This window comes from Myodes glareolus, chromosome 1 (assembly GCF_982192425.1).
Source record: "Myodes glareolus chromosome 1, mMyoGla1.1, whole genome shotgun sequence".
NCBI lineage: Eukaryota > Metazoa > Chordata > Mammalia > Rodentia > Cricetidae > Myodes > Myodes glareolus.
Window position 1 is genome coordinate 40,179,705 of NC_142026.1, and position 15,505 is coordinate 40,195,209.

The following is a 15,505-nucleotide window of genomic DNA, read 5'->3' on the forward strand; positions in this document are numbered from 1 at the left end:
AAATCTGCTCATTGACACTTAGGGAGAATAATTCAGAGTAAAATTGTTAACCAAGTGTTGAAGAATTATACATAATAAAATTTTACATGAATGAATGAGCAACCTTACTTCTCAGATTATTGATTATATGTTTATGCAAAAGCCTCTTAATAAAAAATAACGTCCAATATTTCCAAGAATATATTTATTTTGATCCTACAGCCCTAAAATCACACCACTGTCTGCACACAGAGCTTCTAGTTGAAAATTTTACATAAAATAACTTTGCTTCCAGTGATTTTGGCATCAAAATCATCACTATTTGGGTAGCACCAATTAAAGACACTTTCAATGATTCAGCAACAAGAAACACAAATTAATCTATTTTCTCTGTTTCTGAATGTATTTATGCTGCTACTACTGATAAACTCTGGTTTATGAAAGGACAATGGCCACCATGAATTTAATATGTTCAGAAGAAAACAACTGAAAAGGAAAGAGGCCTGGAGCAGAGAATTTCTAGCACTTACGTATGAAAGATCATAGAAAACACGTGGCGAATACGTAATTTCTAACACCACTGTTTAGCTTTGAGCTTATGCTTAAATGTTCAGTTTTTAGTATCTACGTGTATATGTATATATATATATATACATATTGAAAACTATGAGAAATATGACACATGTTTCTTAAATTTTCAAGAAATAGAATACAAAAGAAAACAGCATACAGCTGGAAGTTAGACCCTTGGAAACCCATTGACAAGTGATGTGTTCCTATTCTGTAGCCTGGCTTTAGCAGCAAACAGTCCGTGCACACAGATGTAGAAGTACCGCTCTTCCTGACTTCCTCCATTTTCTATCCAGGTAAAATCAGTTAGCTTTAGACAGGAGCTGTCATGGACACTACCGATATTATCACCTTCGTACTCACCATCTACTGCTGTTACAAGGATTCTTCCGTCTCATCTCTCTGTCTCTCTGCCTCTCTTTCTCTGCCTTTTGTATGTGTATGTGCATCATACAGAGACATACATGACTATCATGTCAGTACTCAGAAACCAGGGAAATAGAGAAATTCTAGATTATAGCAGTATGGGACAGTACACGAGGTAGGAAAGGGGCTGGAGACGTAAACACACAGACACACTGACAGAGACACGGGGACACGGGTCATCTTTGATACAAGAATGCTAACTTTATTGTGCTCCAGGGAAGCTTATATAGGGATCCTTAACTGATAGCCATGCCCCAGCTCCTGTAATTTTCGTTAACTCCTCCCCCCGAAACCACTCCCCTGCCATCAGAAACTCATGAGGGTCTCAGGCTCAGAGCAGCTGCAGGCACAGGGAAATAAATTTTTACTAAAGCAGGCAAAGGGTCTGAGGCAGGCAAAGAAAGTCAAGGGGCCAGGGGTCTGCAGCCCCCAACAGCTCTCTCTTTTCTGTATAATTAGACGAGGCCTGTCTTGGGTTGCAAAAGCAAATATTCACATCTTACCTATCATCAAGAACACTCGCCTCAGCATACATGGCCTCTGTCTTAGGTGGACTGGGACAGGTTCCTGTCTTACTCTGGCTCACTGGTCTTTCCGTAGCCTGCTAACCCATACTGCATTCGGAGGAAGCCCACTTTCTTGGGCAAATAGTGATATTACGTTGCTGCTGCTGCTGCCTGTTGTAGAGGCAGAGCAACAGAAACCCTCCAGCTACAGGCGTTTCTAAGGTCATCTGTTCAGTAGGCCTAGGCAGTATGGGAACGGCTGGACTGGCTTGGGCCTGGAACAAATAGAATGAAAGGAAAGGGAGCAGCCAACCATATGCTCCAACTGCTCTTATGAAAGGAGGTCTGTAGGTCAAACCAATAAAATGCCCTGGTGAAAATTATATAGGGAATTCTGGATCTCTAAGGCAGTGGCAATTTGTCTGGCTAGGGATCAACAGTGCTAGACACAGCAGTCATCTGACTGGTGGCAATTCTGATTGTCCCAGAGGCCGCAGTGGTGACAGTAGCAGCGACCTGTGGTGATCCCAAAATCTCTGCCAGGATGGTTCAGCCCCAGTTAACTCACTGGGACAGGCACCAAGCTAGAACTCGGCACAGTCACAGTCATCTTGTTAGCCCAACAGCTGTCCAAAATACATAAAGCTTGAAAACAGTTTAGTGCAGAATCATCCAAGGAATAACAAGCCACAGACAGCCTAACGAGAAAGCCCACTTCAGCTCTGATTCCCCATTCCGCTGTGACACCAAACAAGGTCCAGGTGGCAGACAGGCTCGGGGACCTTCTGCAGCTACTGCCTGGGTTCCTCAGGTCCTGCTGGAAAGCCTGCGACTCACACTGCAGGCTCTTGGGTGCCCAGAGCCTGGAACCGCTGCAGTGTTCTCCATATGCCGTGTGCAGATGGGCAACCCAGTAGGGTCTGAGCAGCTCCGGCTTGCCTCGGTGGATGCCCATGTGCCTCACTCCTTGCGGCAGCTCTTGGCACAGCTGCCGCCTAAGGCCCCACAACCTCCAGTAAAGAATCATTTGGGAAATTTTGGCATAGTTCTCTCTCCAGACTACTTTCTGCTGTTTATTGGGAGAAGTAATTTTTGGGAGTATTCACAGGGGATCTTCAGGGGGTCTTAGTGCATCAAACCACAGTAATCTAGAATGAATCCACAGGTTTTCATCTTCTGTGGTATCAAAAGCAGAACCTCTTTTCCAAAGCAACAAATCCTTATACTCATATTTTAAAGTCAAGATACCTTTCTTAGCAGTTCTCAGAATCAAATGTCTCTCTCTCCAATCAAAAAAATCGAAAGACAACACAATAATATACATAATCCAAATTCTCTGTGCACATTTCCTCTTTACGTGGATTATTATTATTTTTTTTTACTCCTTTAATCTCACTGTCTATACTTGGTCTCTTTAAAAACTTACTCTTGTTCTTCCATTCTTTTTGAGGCCTTCAATTCACCCTCTCCATTTCCGAGGGTGATCTCTCAGCGTGTCCCTAATTCCCAGTCTCGCTGGGAGCCTCCACCTGTACCATATGTCTGTACTATGTGTACTATGGCCCTGTAGTGCCTGTACTACATGTACTATGGTACTATGCTTATAGCATCATGCTTGCACTATGAGACTATTTGAGAGCCGGACAAGGGACTGGAAATTTAAACACACAAAGACACACAGACAGAGACACGGGGACACGGGTCATCCTTGATACAAGAATGCCAACTTTAGTGTACTCCAGGGAAACTTATATAGGGATCCTTAACTGATAGCCACGTCCCCGCTCCTGGGACTTTCAGCTGTAAAACCCACCAGAAACCACATCCCTGCCATCAGGAACTCATGAGGGTCTCATGTACAGAGCAGCTGCAGGCACAGGTAAACAAGGTGTTTACTCCAGCAGGCAAAGGGTCTGAGGTAGGCATAGAAAGTCAAGGGACCAAAGGTCTGCAGCCTCCAACACTAGGTGGCAACCAACAGATAAAGGAATAAAAAATGTGGTTCGTACGCACAGTAGAATTTTTATTCAGCCACAAAGAAAAGTGAAATTCATGGCATTTGCAGGAAAACTTGTGGAGGTAGAAACTATATGAACCAAATCAGAAATACAATTAAGCATGCATTCTCTCATAGGCGGAACTTAGATTTAGCTTTGGTATGTATGAATCTACGTGTGGACAGGGTGTGAATGCTGTCAGTGAGCTAGAAAGAGGTCAACCAAAAGGGGAAAGAGGTTTTCCAGGGAGCCAAAGAGGGAAATGGGGAAAATACATGTGAGAATGAAATCAGAAGGGAGTTACTTTGGGGATGAGTAGGAGGTGGTGGAGATTTGGGGGGAGAGAGGAAAGGAGGTCAATAATAACAAAGTATAAAGGAAAATGCTCCAATTAAACAGGCTACTTTGTATGAAACTTTTTTAAATAATAAAAATGTTAAGTGCTTGGGCCTGGGAACCCCTCCAGAATGTGACTGACATGGGGGCTGACTGAGAAGCCATTGACAATGGCACTGGGTCTTGTTTTGTCTGCATGTACTGGCTTTCTGGGATCCTAGTCAGTTTGGATGCTCACCTTCCTAGACCTGGAGGGAGAGGGGAGGAACTTGAACTTCCCACAGGGCAGGAAACCCTGACTGCTCTTAGGACTGGAGAGGGAGGAGGAGAGGGAGTGGGGGGGAGGAGAGGGAGTGGGGAGAATGGGAGGGTATGGGGAGGAGGGGAGGAAGTGGAAATTTTTATAAACAAATAAATAAATTAATTAAAAAAATGTTAAGTGCTCAAACTTTTTATTCACAAACCCATTACACCATTTTCCTCCCTCCCTTCCTACTTCCTTTCCTCTTTTCCTCTCTCCTTCCGTCAATAGCTAAGAAGCACTTGCTGTAAGACAACAATAAATGATAAAATGAAAAGTCAAAGTCCCTGGCCTATGCATGCAGAATGGGAGACTGCTGAACAGTTGCTCAATGCTTAAGAGTTTTGTGCTAAGTATGCTGGAGGCTAGGAGACTTGAGGGTGCAAGGAAAGTGTGCCACAAAGGCCTCAGAGAGATTTGCTTGTCAACCGATATGAGAATATGGAAAGTTCAGGAACTCTAGGAAGGGAGAAGCAAGGGGAAGACTAGAGAAAAACAACTCTCCCTGTAAACATAGGAAGGCTAAGCAGCAGCCAAGAATGGTTCATCTGTCTCTGTCTTGCCCATCTCTGTCTTTACATGTCTATGCTTCTCAACAGACTTGAGTCAAGGATCCATCTGAAAGATACAATTAGGTGTGATATCTATGTCGCTATGATGACCTAACACTAAGGAGCAAAGGTTTCCATGTGCCTCCGAGCAGGTTTTATAAAAGCATCTCTGAGATGGTTGTTGCTGAGCAGTATGTGAACCAAAGGGCGGATTTATGACTTCTAGAGCTGAGTCAGATGGATGCACCTAAATTTCCAGTGTAATAAAGTGATACTGCAAAATCATGATGCCTTATAAGGAAGGCATCACCATCATACTGCTGGGTTATGGTTCTTAACATGACACCTTGTTGATTAAACTTGCTAATTTGTGGTGTAGGCATCCCTTCCTTAAGACACTAGCTGAAAGATCCTATAAGAAAGGATCAGCTGGAGAGGTTCTCTCTGGAGGCAGGAGTCCTTTAAACTGAGCACTTATTCAAAGGACAAGAAGGGAAAGGTTAAGAAACTGACAGCCTGTATGTGGGAATACCTTGGAGTTCGTCTGTATTGCTCAGAACAGACCAACAAGAGTGACTCGGAAATCTCTATCTACTGAAGCTGATTCAACTTCACCTAATGATAAGGAAGCCACTCACAACATTACAATGCTTTGTCTACCAGTAAAAATTTTTTTCCAGAGAAGTGATTAGGTGGATCTTTTTTCTCTACTTGAAATCCATTTTATATAACTCTAGACAATAAAGTTTACTAGGGTATGGGTGATTTTTCTAGCCGAGTAGTCAAATTGCAGCATACAATGAGGAAACAGAACAGTTGGTACCCTTTGAATATTAGTTTAGCCTTCTCACATCTGCCAACAACACTTGAAAGCATTTTCCATAAAGAACCAAAGCTGAGTTAATTCTTGTAGTAAGCCCACTGTGCATGCAGCTGAATACATTGAGATTGAAGTTAATGAACCTTGGGGTCCCTACAATATGTCCCCATGAGTTTCTGTTTGTGAATTCTACTGAACGACAAGGTAGAGTCTTCATCTAAATGCAAAAAGTTTTTAGAGTTAAAGATGTCTAAGCAACAGTAATCACTTTGGAGTACACATTTATGTTTATGTATATAATTTAAATAGGAAAACTCCTTGACATGATTCTTTTGAGTCAAATATAGATTGAACTAAGAACTCAGTAAATTGTGCATTGACAAAGGCAGAATGTTTTGTGACTGGAAAGATGGAATTATATATTATCACATGGATCTCACTATAGCAAGTGGAAACTTATGTAAAAGTTTTATCTTGAAAATTTATTGTGTGGGGCTGGAGAGATGACTCAGTGTTGCCTGAGATTTCTGTCCTGCCTGGTTCTGCAGCCATTTAGTCCCAAAGAAACACACAGAGGTCTACATTAGTTATAAACTGGTTGTCCTATTGTCTCAGGCTTCTAATTAACTCTTACATCTTTAATTAGCTCATAATTCTTGTCTGTGTTAGCCGTGCGGCTTGGTACCTTTTGTCACTGAGGTGGTCTCATCTTGCTTCCTCTGTGTCTGATTTCCTTTGTGACGACTGCAGACTGAGCTTTTCTTCTTCCCAGAATTGTCCTGTTCTGGTTGCCTCACCTATACTTTCTGCCTGTTTACTGGGTAATCAGCATTTTTTAAAATAATTGGAGTGACAGGGTGCAGGATCATTGTCTCACAGTAACTCAGTGATTGTAGAGGTCAGGTGTTCAATTCCCAGACCCACCTCAGTGCTCAAAATCACCTGTGACCCCCAGCTTATGGAAATCTGACACTCTTCTCTGGTTGCTGTAGACACACACATACACACACTCACTTAAGTAAAATTAAAATACATCCTGAAAAATTTCATTATCTGATTACATCATTTTGGAGAGTATTTAATGCACAAGGCTATTGAGGCAGTGTAGAAATAAAGAAGTGTTGTTTGCCTGAATTTGGTTTGAGATAGTTGAATGCATGTGTATCTGAGGCTTTGTGTGAGCCATCTTCAGTTACAATGGATGAAAATGTAGGCACAACACAATCATCCCTGTTTAGTAAGTAACTATGAATTTAATAAGGGTTATCCTGTTGATTTATTGTCTCCTTTGGTTAGGTGGGTACACAGCTGACAACTTCTTGACTTTGGAAGTTTGCTCATATTGAAAGAAAGTGCCCAACGGAAGAAGAGAGAGTGAGACAGATGGGGGATAGCACAGTTTTTTTTTAAAGGCAGATTAATGGCCAAAGCCTTGCTGATCATCATCTCTGTGGCAGCCTCCCCAGTTCAGCTTCTGATTTTCCTCTCCTGGATTTGCAAAAAAGAAGGTGCAGCTCATATCTCCTCTTGGGTCTGAATGTGGCGGCTGACTCTTCATGCCATGCACAGCCAGTCCTACCCTCTCAAACTCTCATCTGTCCTCCGTACTAAAGGTGCTGGGCTGGACTCTACCTGACTGTCATGAGAAGCTCTATACTTTCCTCTATTACTATGCAGTTTAATTTCTCAGAGCACAAGCAGTCATTGAAAAGTTGGAAGAAATTCAAGAAAATTAATTATAACTTAGGGAGAAATGAATTCTAAAATTGCATATTCAATATGTCTGTTTCCTGGTCCAATAGAAGAGGGCAAAAAAGAAACAGACAAGTTAAGTCCTTGACAGGTTCTTATTTAAGTGTACATTTTCTGTGCCTTGCTCTTCTTTCCCGCCCCTTGTCTCCAATGTTCACTTACATTCTTTTTAGTAAAACTCTGTTGTCCTCCCCCACTGGGACTTGTCTTGCCCTAGTTTCCATGTGTTTCTTCTAAATGTGTAATCAGTAAAATGAAATATTCTCCAGCCACGTATTTGAACTCTCTAAGAGACTCAGTTTGAGCAACATGCTGTGACTGTAGCCGAGGGTAACAGAGATGGAGTGGGCTTTGGAATTTCAAATGATGAGTATCCTAGCGTTTCCAGTAGAGTTAGGTCTTTTCATCCTTCCTGTGGGAAGGATGGACACAGTGTGTGTGTGTGTGTGTGTGTGTGTGTGTGTGTGTGTGAGGTGTGGTGTGTGTACATATGTATATTTGTATGTACATATTTGTATGTATATTTGTATGTACATATGTATATTTGTATGTACATTCACACACTTTCAGAAGGATGGACATAAATCTCACAGCAGACAAGGCTGAACTCATACCAGGATTGTTCTATAAGAAGCTGAGACACACTTCACATCAATAAGCACAGCCATGTTAGTTCTCTCCAGATTACTTCAGCAGATACCTTGGATTTCTATGATACATGTTAATACAAAGACTCCATACTTGATTCTCTTGATGATCCTTGGGCTTTGCAACTAAAGGGCATCTTTCAAAAGCATTTTTAATTCTCCATGCATGCATTGCACACCAGTTGCTTTAATTCATACAGAAAACCTAGGAAAGTAGATGCAATTCTATTGCATGATAGATAATGGGAGAGTGTTAAGTAGCTTAAACCATTCAGACAAGGTTACATGGCTATAAAATCTGGCTGTATGATTTCAAAGTCCATGCTATTTTTGTTTTTGAGACTTATTCACACTGTATCTCATAAGAAATTCAATATCATGAGACCAGGTCAGGACTGTTCCAACTCACACAAGTGTGCAAATAGTTTACAGCAATAGAAAATAAATGCTTGGATTAAATTCCCACCAACTCTTTTTTGTTTGTTTGTTTGCTTTTGGTTTTGTTTTTCAAGCAAAGGGTGGGTACTCAGTTTTGAATATCTTCAAAATTAAACATAACAAGGTTTGGGGATATGTTAGGCAAACAAGAAGTTCCAATAGTGTAGTAGGAAATGGTTACAGAGGGGAAAAAAAAGACTCCTGCTATGTAGCTCAAGCTGACTTTGAATTTGCGACTTTGGTCCTCTTAGTGCTGACATGTATTATTATAGACATATGCTACCACACCTGGGAGATTTTCCTTTCGAAGGCATGGACGTAGAGTTCCAGTTGCCCTACAACACAGATATGTTTGTGCTCCACATATTTCATTATGCTTTACCATTCAGTAAATAGAACCCAAAATTCCCTTGGGGATTCCTCTTTGACTCCTGGGTTATACAGAACTTTCCAAGAATTTGAATATTCCCCCACCATCTTTCTGTTAATAATTTCTAACTTGATTTCATTATAGCTGTAGAAAATTATCTGCACAGTTTACTTTCTTTTGTACTTTCTGAAGTCTTTTACTGTGAAGCAGGATGTAAGATGTGTTGGTGTGTGTGCCAAGGTCATTAAAAGCACTGTGCTTTTTTTCTGTTCTTAGGTGATGCTGCACAGATAGGAGTTTGCGCCTGTTGGTTGGTGATATCATCGATTCTCAGTGAAGTGCCTATTTATTTGTTCTATCATTGATTAATAGAAAAGTTTTGAAGTTGTTGGTCATTGCATATTTACCTACTCCTTCTCTGCTTCTCCTTGTTTTATATTGCATGCTCTAAGTTCTGATGTTTTATGCACATATATTTGTTTTCTGGTTATGCTGACCATGTAACATCATATAACATATAATATCCCTACCATACAACATCATATAACATATAACATCCCTACCCTTTCTGGCATTTTTATTTTTGTTCTGATGTCTATTTTAGCTGACATTAATTTAGCTACACTTGCTCTTTCTCCAACAGTTTGTATGATGGTATATCTTTCCTTTAATCTTAAGATATCTGAGTCTTATAACTGAAGTTATTTTCTCATAGACAGCATGTAGTTGAATGACATTTAAAAAAAACTATTTTGATATACACAGAATTGCTGTGTATTGGGTAGAAAAATGAAAAAGAACTATTTTGCCAACTTCTTTCAAGCACAAATTACTCTAATTTTTATTTTATGCAAGTATATGTTTATTCTGTAGTTACAACGGTTGATTCCAAGGACTTGTACACACTTTGCATACCCTTAACCATTGAGATAAACCCTCAACCTAATGTTATTTATTATTGTTGTGGTAGAGTTTGAACATGCCATTTTATTTTAGTTTGCGATACATTATCTTTGGTGTTTCCTCCTCTTTTTCTTTTCTTCTGCATAACTTGTGAGCATTTTCACGATCCATTTTGATTTTTCTACAAGGCTTTTTCAGTTAAACCCTTTTGCAGAGAACTGAGTGGGTGGGTCGATGTACATACCCGCTGTGGTGTCATCCATTGTCTTATTAGCTAAAGTGAAATTTAGGAACTTTACCATTTCCCTTTTCCCTCCCCCATTTTAATTGCTCTAAGTCTATTCCATGCATGTATATTAGAATAATATCAAATGTTATGATATTCTCTCTCCCTGTGAAGAATTCTTAGAAAATGTAAGGATGGAAGGGAAATTCGTTATACTCACACCTATGATTTTGCTCACTTAATTTTTTTTCTGTTTTAGTTTGATGTACCAATGTTCCTTCTTTTGTTGTTTTATTTTCATTTAAAATTTTCTTCAAACATTTAGCAAGGTGGATCCAAGAGTAGCATCTTTCAGGCTATGTTACCTGTGAACATCTTTATTTCCCCTTAACTCTTGAAATATATTCTAGCAGGACATAGGACTCTGGGATGACCACTCTTTTCTTTCAGTACCTGAGAAACGTACCCTTATTCTCTCTGGCTTCTCCTCTGACTTCTGCAGTCATTTGAGTTATTTTCTGTTACAATGAAACAAACGTTATTTCCTGTCGCAAGGATTCCTCATTGCTTGTTTTCAGAAGATGGAGGCTGATATATTGAGTCCCGTATTTCTTTAGATTTTTCCTAGGGACTTTTCTCAGTTTCTAGACGCTTTAAGGCTGTGTTTTCTGTCTGACTTGGACAATCTTCAGTCATCGGAGCAAAACCATTCCACAGCACTCGCTTTGCTGACATTCTGGAGACAGGGATGCTAGATCTCTTGTCACAGTTCCACAGGTCTCCAGGGCTCCATTTGCTTATTATTTCACTCTAGTGTCTCTCCATTATTGAGACTACACTATCTCCACTGTTTCTAATTCCAAGTCTCAATTTATTTCCTCAGTCATCTCTGGTATGCTATCAAGCTCAGTCATTGAATTTTGTTGTTGTTGATAATTATGATACTTTTTCAATTCTAGCATTATCTTCTCATTTCTCCTCATGTTTTCTATTTCCTTGCTGGATTGTTTTTTCCTTTATTTTCCTCCCTGTCTTCCTCTTGCTCATTCTCCTCCTCCCCCTTTTTGATGTTAGGTATAGAATTTTCTTGTACTGCCCAGATTGACGACAAACTCCTGGGCATGAAGGATTCCCCTTCCCAGTCTCCTAAATACTCGGCAAGCATTTAAACTGTGCCCCCCACCCCAGTTTGTGTTTTTCATTTGTTTCAAGTATATTTGTAATTGTTAAAGATTTTTTTTGAAGACTACTTTTAAATCTGTGAGATGATCCTGCCATAGATCTTGCCTCCTATTGATTGTATATCACTCAATTGAGGTTTACTTGTTTTGTGACAAGGAACTTCAAACCTGGAATCTTTGCGAGATTATTCTGCGAGGCTGTGGATGGTATTTAAGGTTTTGGTCTCATTGGGCTCTCTGTACCTCACTCCAGCCAGGTAAAGGAAAGTGCAAGCAGCAACGGACACACCCAGATTCTTCATTCAGCACCAATGGGTGGAGGTTCAGGTTTGTGACTGTCACTACTGAGGCCACTTAGATAGAGTCATTTTGTTCCTGTTCCCTGACATATTTATGTTAGTGCCACCACGTTCCTGATACCAACTCCACTGGCAGAGGAGGACATACAGATGCCATATGGATGTACAAATGGGAGGGACTTCCCATGTGTCTGCCCCTGATGCTTTAAGGGGCGGGACATTTTCTGTTCCTCACACAACCTTCACTGACACTACCCAGGTTGTGGGCCTTTGAGCGTGCACACAGCCAGCAAAGGTGAAGTTCTAGCATCCCTGCTTGACCTCTGCTCATATGGGTCAAGGGAAACTTTTTTGATCCACTGGAGGTTTGCTGGAGTAGATTGGTTAGTTTTGGAATGTTACTATGTTGCTAGAGAATGGGACTTTGTCAGTGTCTTCTTCCTGCGTTCACTGATACTTCTAGGCCATTATCTTCTCTGACATCATCTCTGTGGTATGTGATACATAAAGAAAATCCAGGAATCAACAATTAGGGCTGGTTTCCAGTATCCTTTACTGGTGTTTCTTTATCTACTTAACAATTTTATTATATTTATTTAATAGTTAATGTCCAGAATTTGGTGTCATATTTTGTTGGAGGGCTAGGAAAAGGCCCTCCTACTTCATCTTCCCTGGCACACCTCTTCATTTAATTTTGACCACAATGAAGATAAAACTAGTTTAATGATAGTTTTTAGATGATGATATACTATAAAACATAATCTTACAGTTAATTTTTATTGATCATATTAAGATGTTTTTACACATCCATTCATATTGAGCTTCATTCTTCTTTATATATGCGCAATATCTCACTAAGTAAAATGTCATTACTTCTTTATCCAGGCTCTTACTAATAAACTTAGCTTTCACAATGATGCTGCAATGAATAACACTGCATATATTATTTCATTGCAGTTATTTCAGTTAAAGGTTACCAAATATTAAACTCAACTACTGTATTTCACAATAGGCAAATCAGAAGTACAAGGTGCTCCTTTTGGGTCCACTAAATTTTCTTTCTTTATAAAAACAAACTGTAAGTCCCAGGGCTGATAGATAGAGTCTGGCTATCATTTCCCTCTCACCATGTCAACAAATGTCCTGATGTCATCTGCAAGTCTTTGGCTGACCAAGGGATTCTTTAATTCTCTTCCAGTTCAGTGTCCCTGAGTTGGTGAGGCTTGCAGGCAAGTTGGTGCCTAGTAGTCTTAGAGTCTGTCCAGTCTTTATGCATATTAATTAATATCTGTATTTGATGATTTTTGTATATGTGAGGAGTTTCAGAGAAGTTTAGAGGAACATGTGTTCTTAAAACAACAACAACAACAACAAAAACAACAACTTTTCTTAGAGAAAAAACATAGGTCAGTGCAAATAGACAACAAACACAATTTTCATAACTTATTGCAAATATTTTCAGAATTAATTTCTTTTTGTTCTTCAACAGAAATCACAAAATCAAGCAAGACTTCTAAACACATCCTCTAGTATCATTTTAAGACGGACAGTAGTTTGTACACATCTTAATGAAGAACCACAAATAATGATGACATTTCTTTGTTGATTTTACTTCTGTGATGGGACCATTATGACCAACAGGACCTATGGATGAAAATTGCAGAAATTTCTCCTCTATTGAACATGGGACTAAATTTTGAAAGTTTGCAATTCTAAGCCTAATTTTCCCATATTATAAACATACCCTCAGAGATTCACAGAGAGGATTATAGACTATTAAGAAACCAAATTATAACTGCACAATTACTTATCTGTCTATTTAGTTGGCCTTAAACTCCTGGGGTTGGGGGGGGCAAGACTGTATCTTCTCTCTTTCTGTGCCCCAGTATGTAACACAGATCTGGTATATACTATGTCTTCAATAAGCCAGAATGGGAGTGGGTGTGAAGATTCATACTGCTCTGTGGAGATCCCTTTACATGAAGGTAGATCCATTACTACAACCTCTTTCTAGTTTTCCGAGAAAACAATTCTGTCAGAGAATTGCATTCGTTCTACTTGGTGGGTCTCTTAGGATGGGGCATCCGTGAAAGAGCCAGGGGTTCTTAAATCCAAATCTTTGATACAAGGACGCCTTCCAAGCCCAATGTCATCTATTATCAGTCGGAAATATGGGGATGTTGGAATTGTCTGCTAAACTACGTTTTCCAGATCTGTAGAAACAACTGGCTCTATTTTGTCTATGCCTTAGTCTTATTTCTCAGTTGTTTGGAGTGGGGTAGCGAGAACTCTATGGCCAACCTCAGAATTAGAGATGAAGGAACTGAGGCCAACAGAATTGAAGCTAACTAGCAGAATCGAATGATTAGTTTTTGAGTACCTGTGATAGAAGGAACACATACATAAACACAGCTCAGAGGTTTCTGAAGCAGTTAGTGGTCAGCCTGAAGCCCCACAGCAAGCTACTGCCAGAGTGGAAGCCGGGAGAGGATTTCTCTTACTATGCTTACACGACTTTCATCTAGTCTCGTTTCCTGTTTCCTTCTCCTCTGCTTTCTATCCTTTTTTATGATGTAATTAAGAGCTAGATTTTCCTACGCAAGCCATACAATTCTGTGATCTTCAAATCACAGGCTTTAATTATCTGACCGATCCTTACGCTCCTGCACACGGGAGGAGCCCTTTCAGTCCTTTTTAAATGTCAGCTTGTAAAGAGACTCTTGGCAACCAGGCCCAGAGAGAGAGGTGGGGCATCCTGACGTCCTGCTTACAGGCTTTCCCAGTCTCCTCAGAGTAAATGTCCTCTTCATGGCTGATTACAAACTACCGATGACTTGGGAACCAGCTTCTGAAAAAGCAACACGAAGTTCCAAATTAGAGAAAAGCTACCTCCAGGAGGTCTTCCTGGGGTCATTTCTCCCCGTCTTGGTAAAAAGAAATGAATACTGGCTAAACACTTATTAGAGTGTAAATCTCAGGGATCGTCCAGAGTAGAGAGATAGACCGTTTATCCCAGCACCATGGGGAGAGTGTTTAGCAGTGAAAGAATGCCGAGCGACAGGATTCGGGGTGCAGGGCACCATCTCTGGTGACACTGGTCTCCGAGGACATCAAGGGACGAGTCTGGCTGTTCTGTGCACCCACTGCACTGACGAGAGTAGAGACAAATGAGAACCATACTCTCTCTGATGAGAGCTGAAGAGAAGCCTGCAGCTCCCAGTTAAGCTGTACCCCACATTTCCAGCCTTGTACCTGACAGCCTTGGCCTGTAATTCAGACACATTCCACCCAAGCTCTTTCCGCCTCCCTCCTCAACACAGCCTATGGCATTCCTCACCTTTTACTTCAATGACTGGATAAGTATTTTGAGACATTAGTTTATTTTTTTCCCACTTGGTATTTATCCTTGTGTGACAGGGAATGTAGGCATAGCCCTCAGGACATTTCTTCTTGTTACATTTAGTTGCCCAAAGCCTGGATCCCAGAGAGAGAACTGAGTTTTCTGGCAAACCAACTGGAAAGATAGAAGGAAAAGAAAAAGCTTTCCTGAGCGAGGTTTTCCTATATCTGGAAAGGAGGACAAGAGAGCAGCCGCAAATCCGGGGATGCTGCTATTCGAGGTCTGCCTCAAAGAACACCACACGGGCCAAAATTTGAGTGACTGAAGGTGTGGGATGCTCCCCAGCATGGTTCCAGATCTGAATATTGCTCTGGTTTTAAGTACTGAAGAGAGGAAAAGAGCCAGTCATGGTGGCACACACCTTTAATCTCAGGACTTGAGAGGCAGAGACAGGAGGATCTCTAGGAGTTCAAGGGTAGCCTGATCTACATAATGAGTTCTAAGCAGGTCAAGGCTAAACAGAGAGACCCTGTCTCAAAAAGCAAAACAAGGACTGGAAAAGACATGAAAAGAGGGATCATATGTTTAAATCATGGCCATACCGTTTATGACATGCATTCTGCAGTATTTGGCTCTAGGTTGTAGTTCTGGAAAAGACAGGGGAACTGTGTGATAGATCAATTAGAGAGCCTACAGGACACCTGGGGGTACCAGGGTAGGAGGAGAGGAGACTCTGGTACATTTCCCTTTTCTTCTTGCCATAGATGCCTCCTTGGCAGTCACCATTTACTTTTGTGCCACCTGACACCACAGGAGCCTCAGCTTGCATTTCCCTGGTAGGGGCTATGGTTACTAGCCTCTCA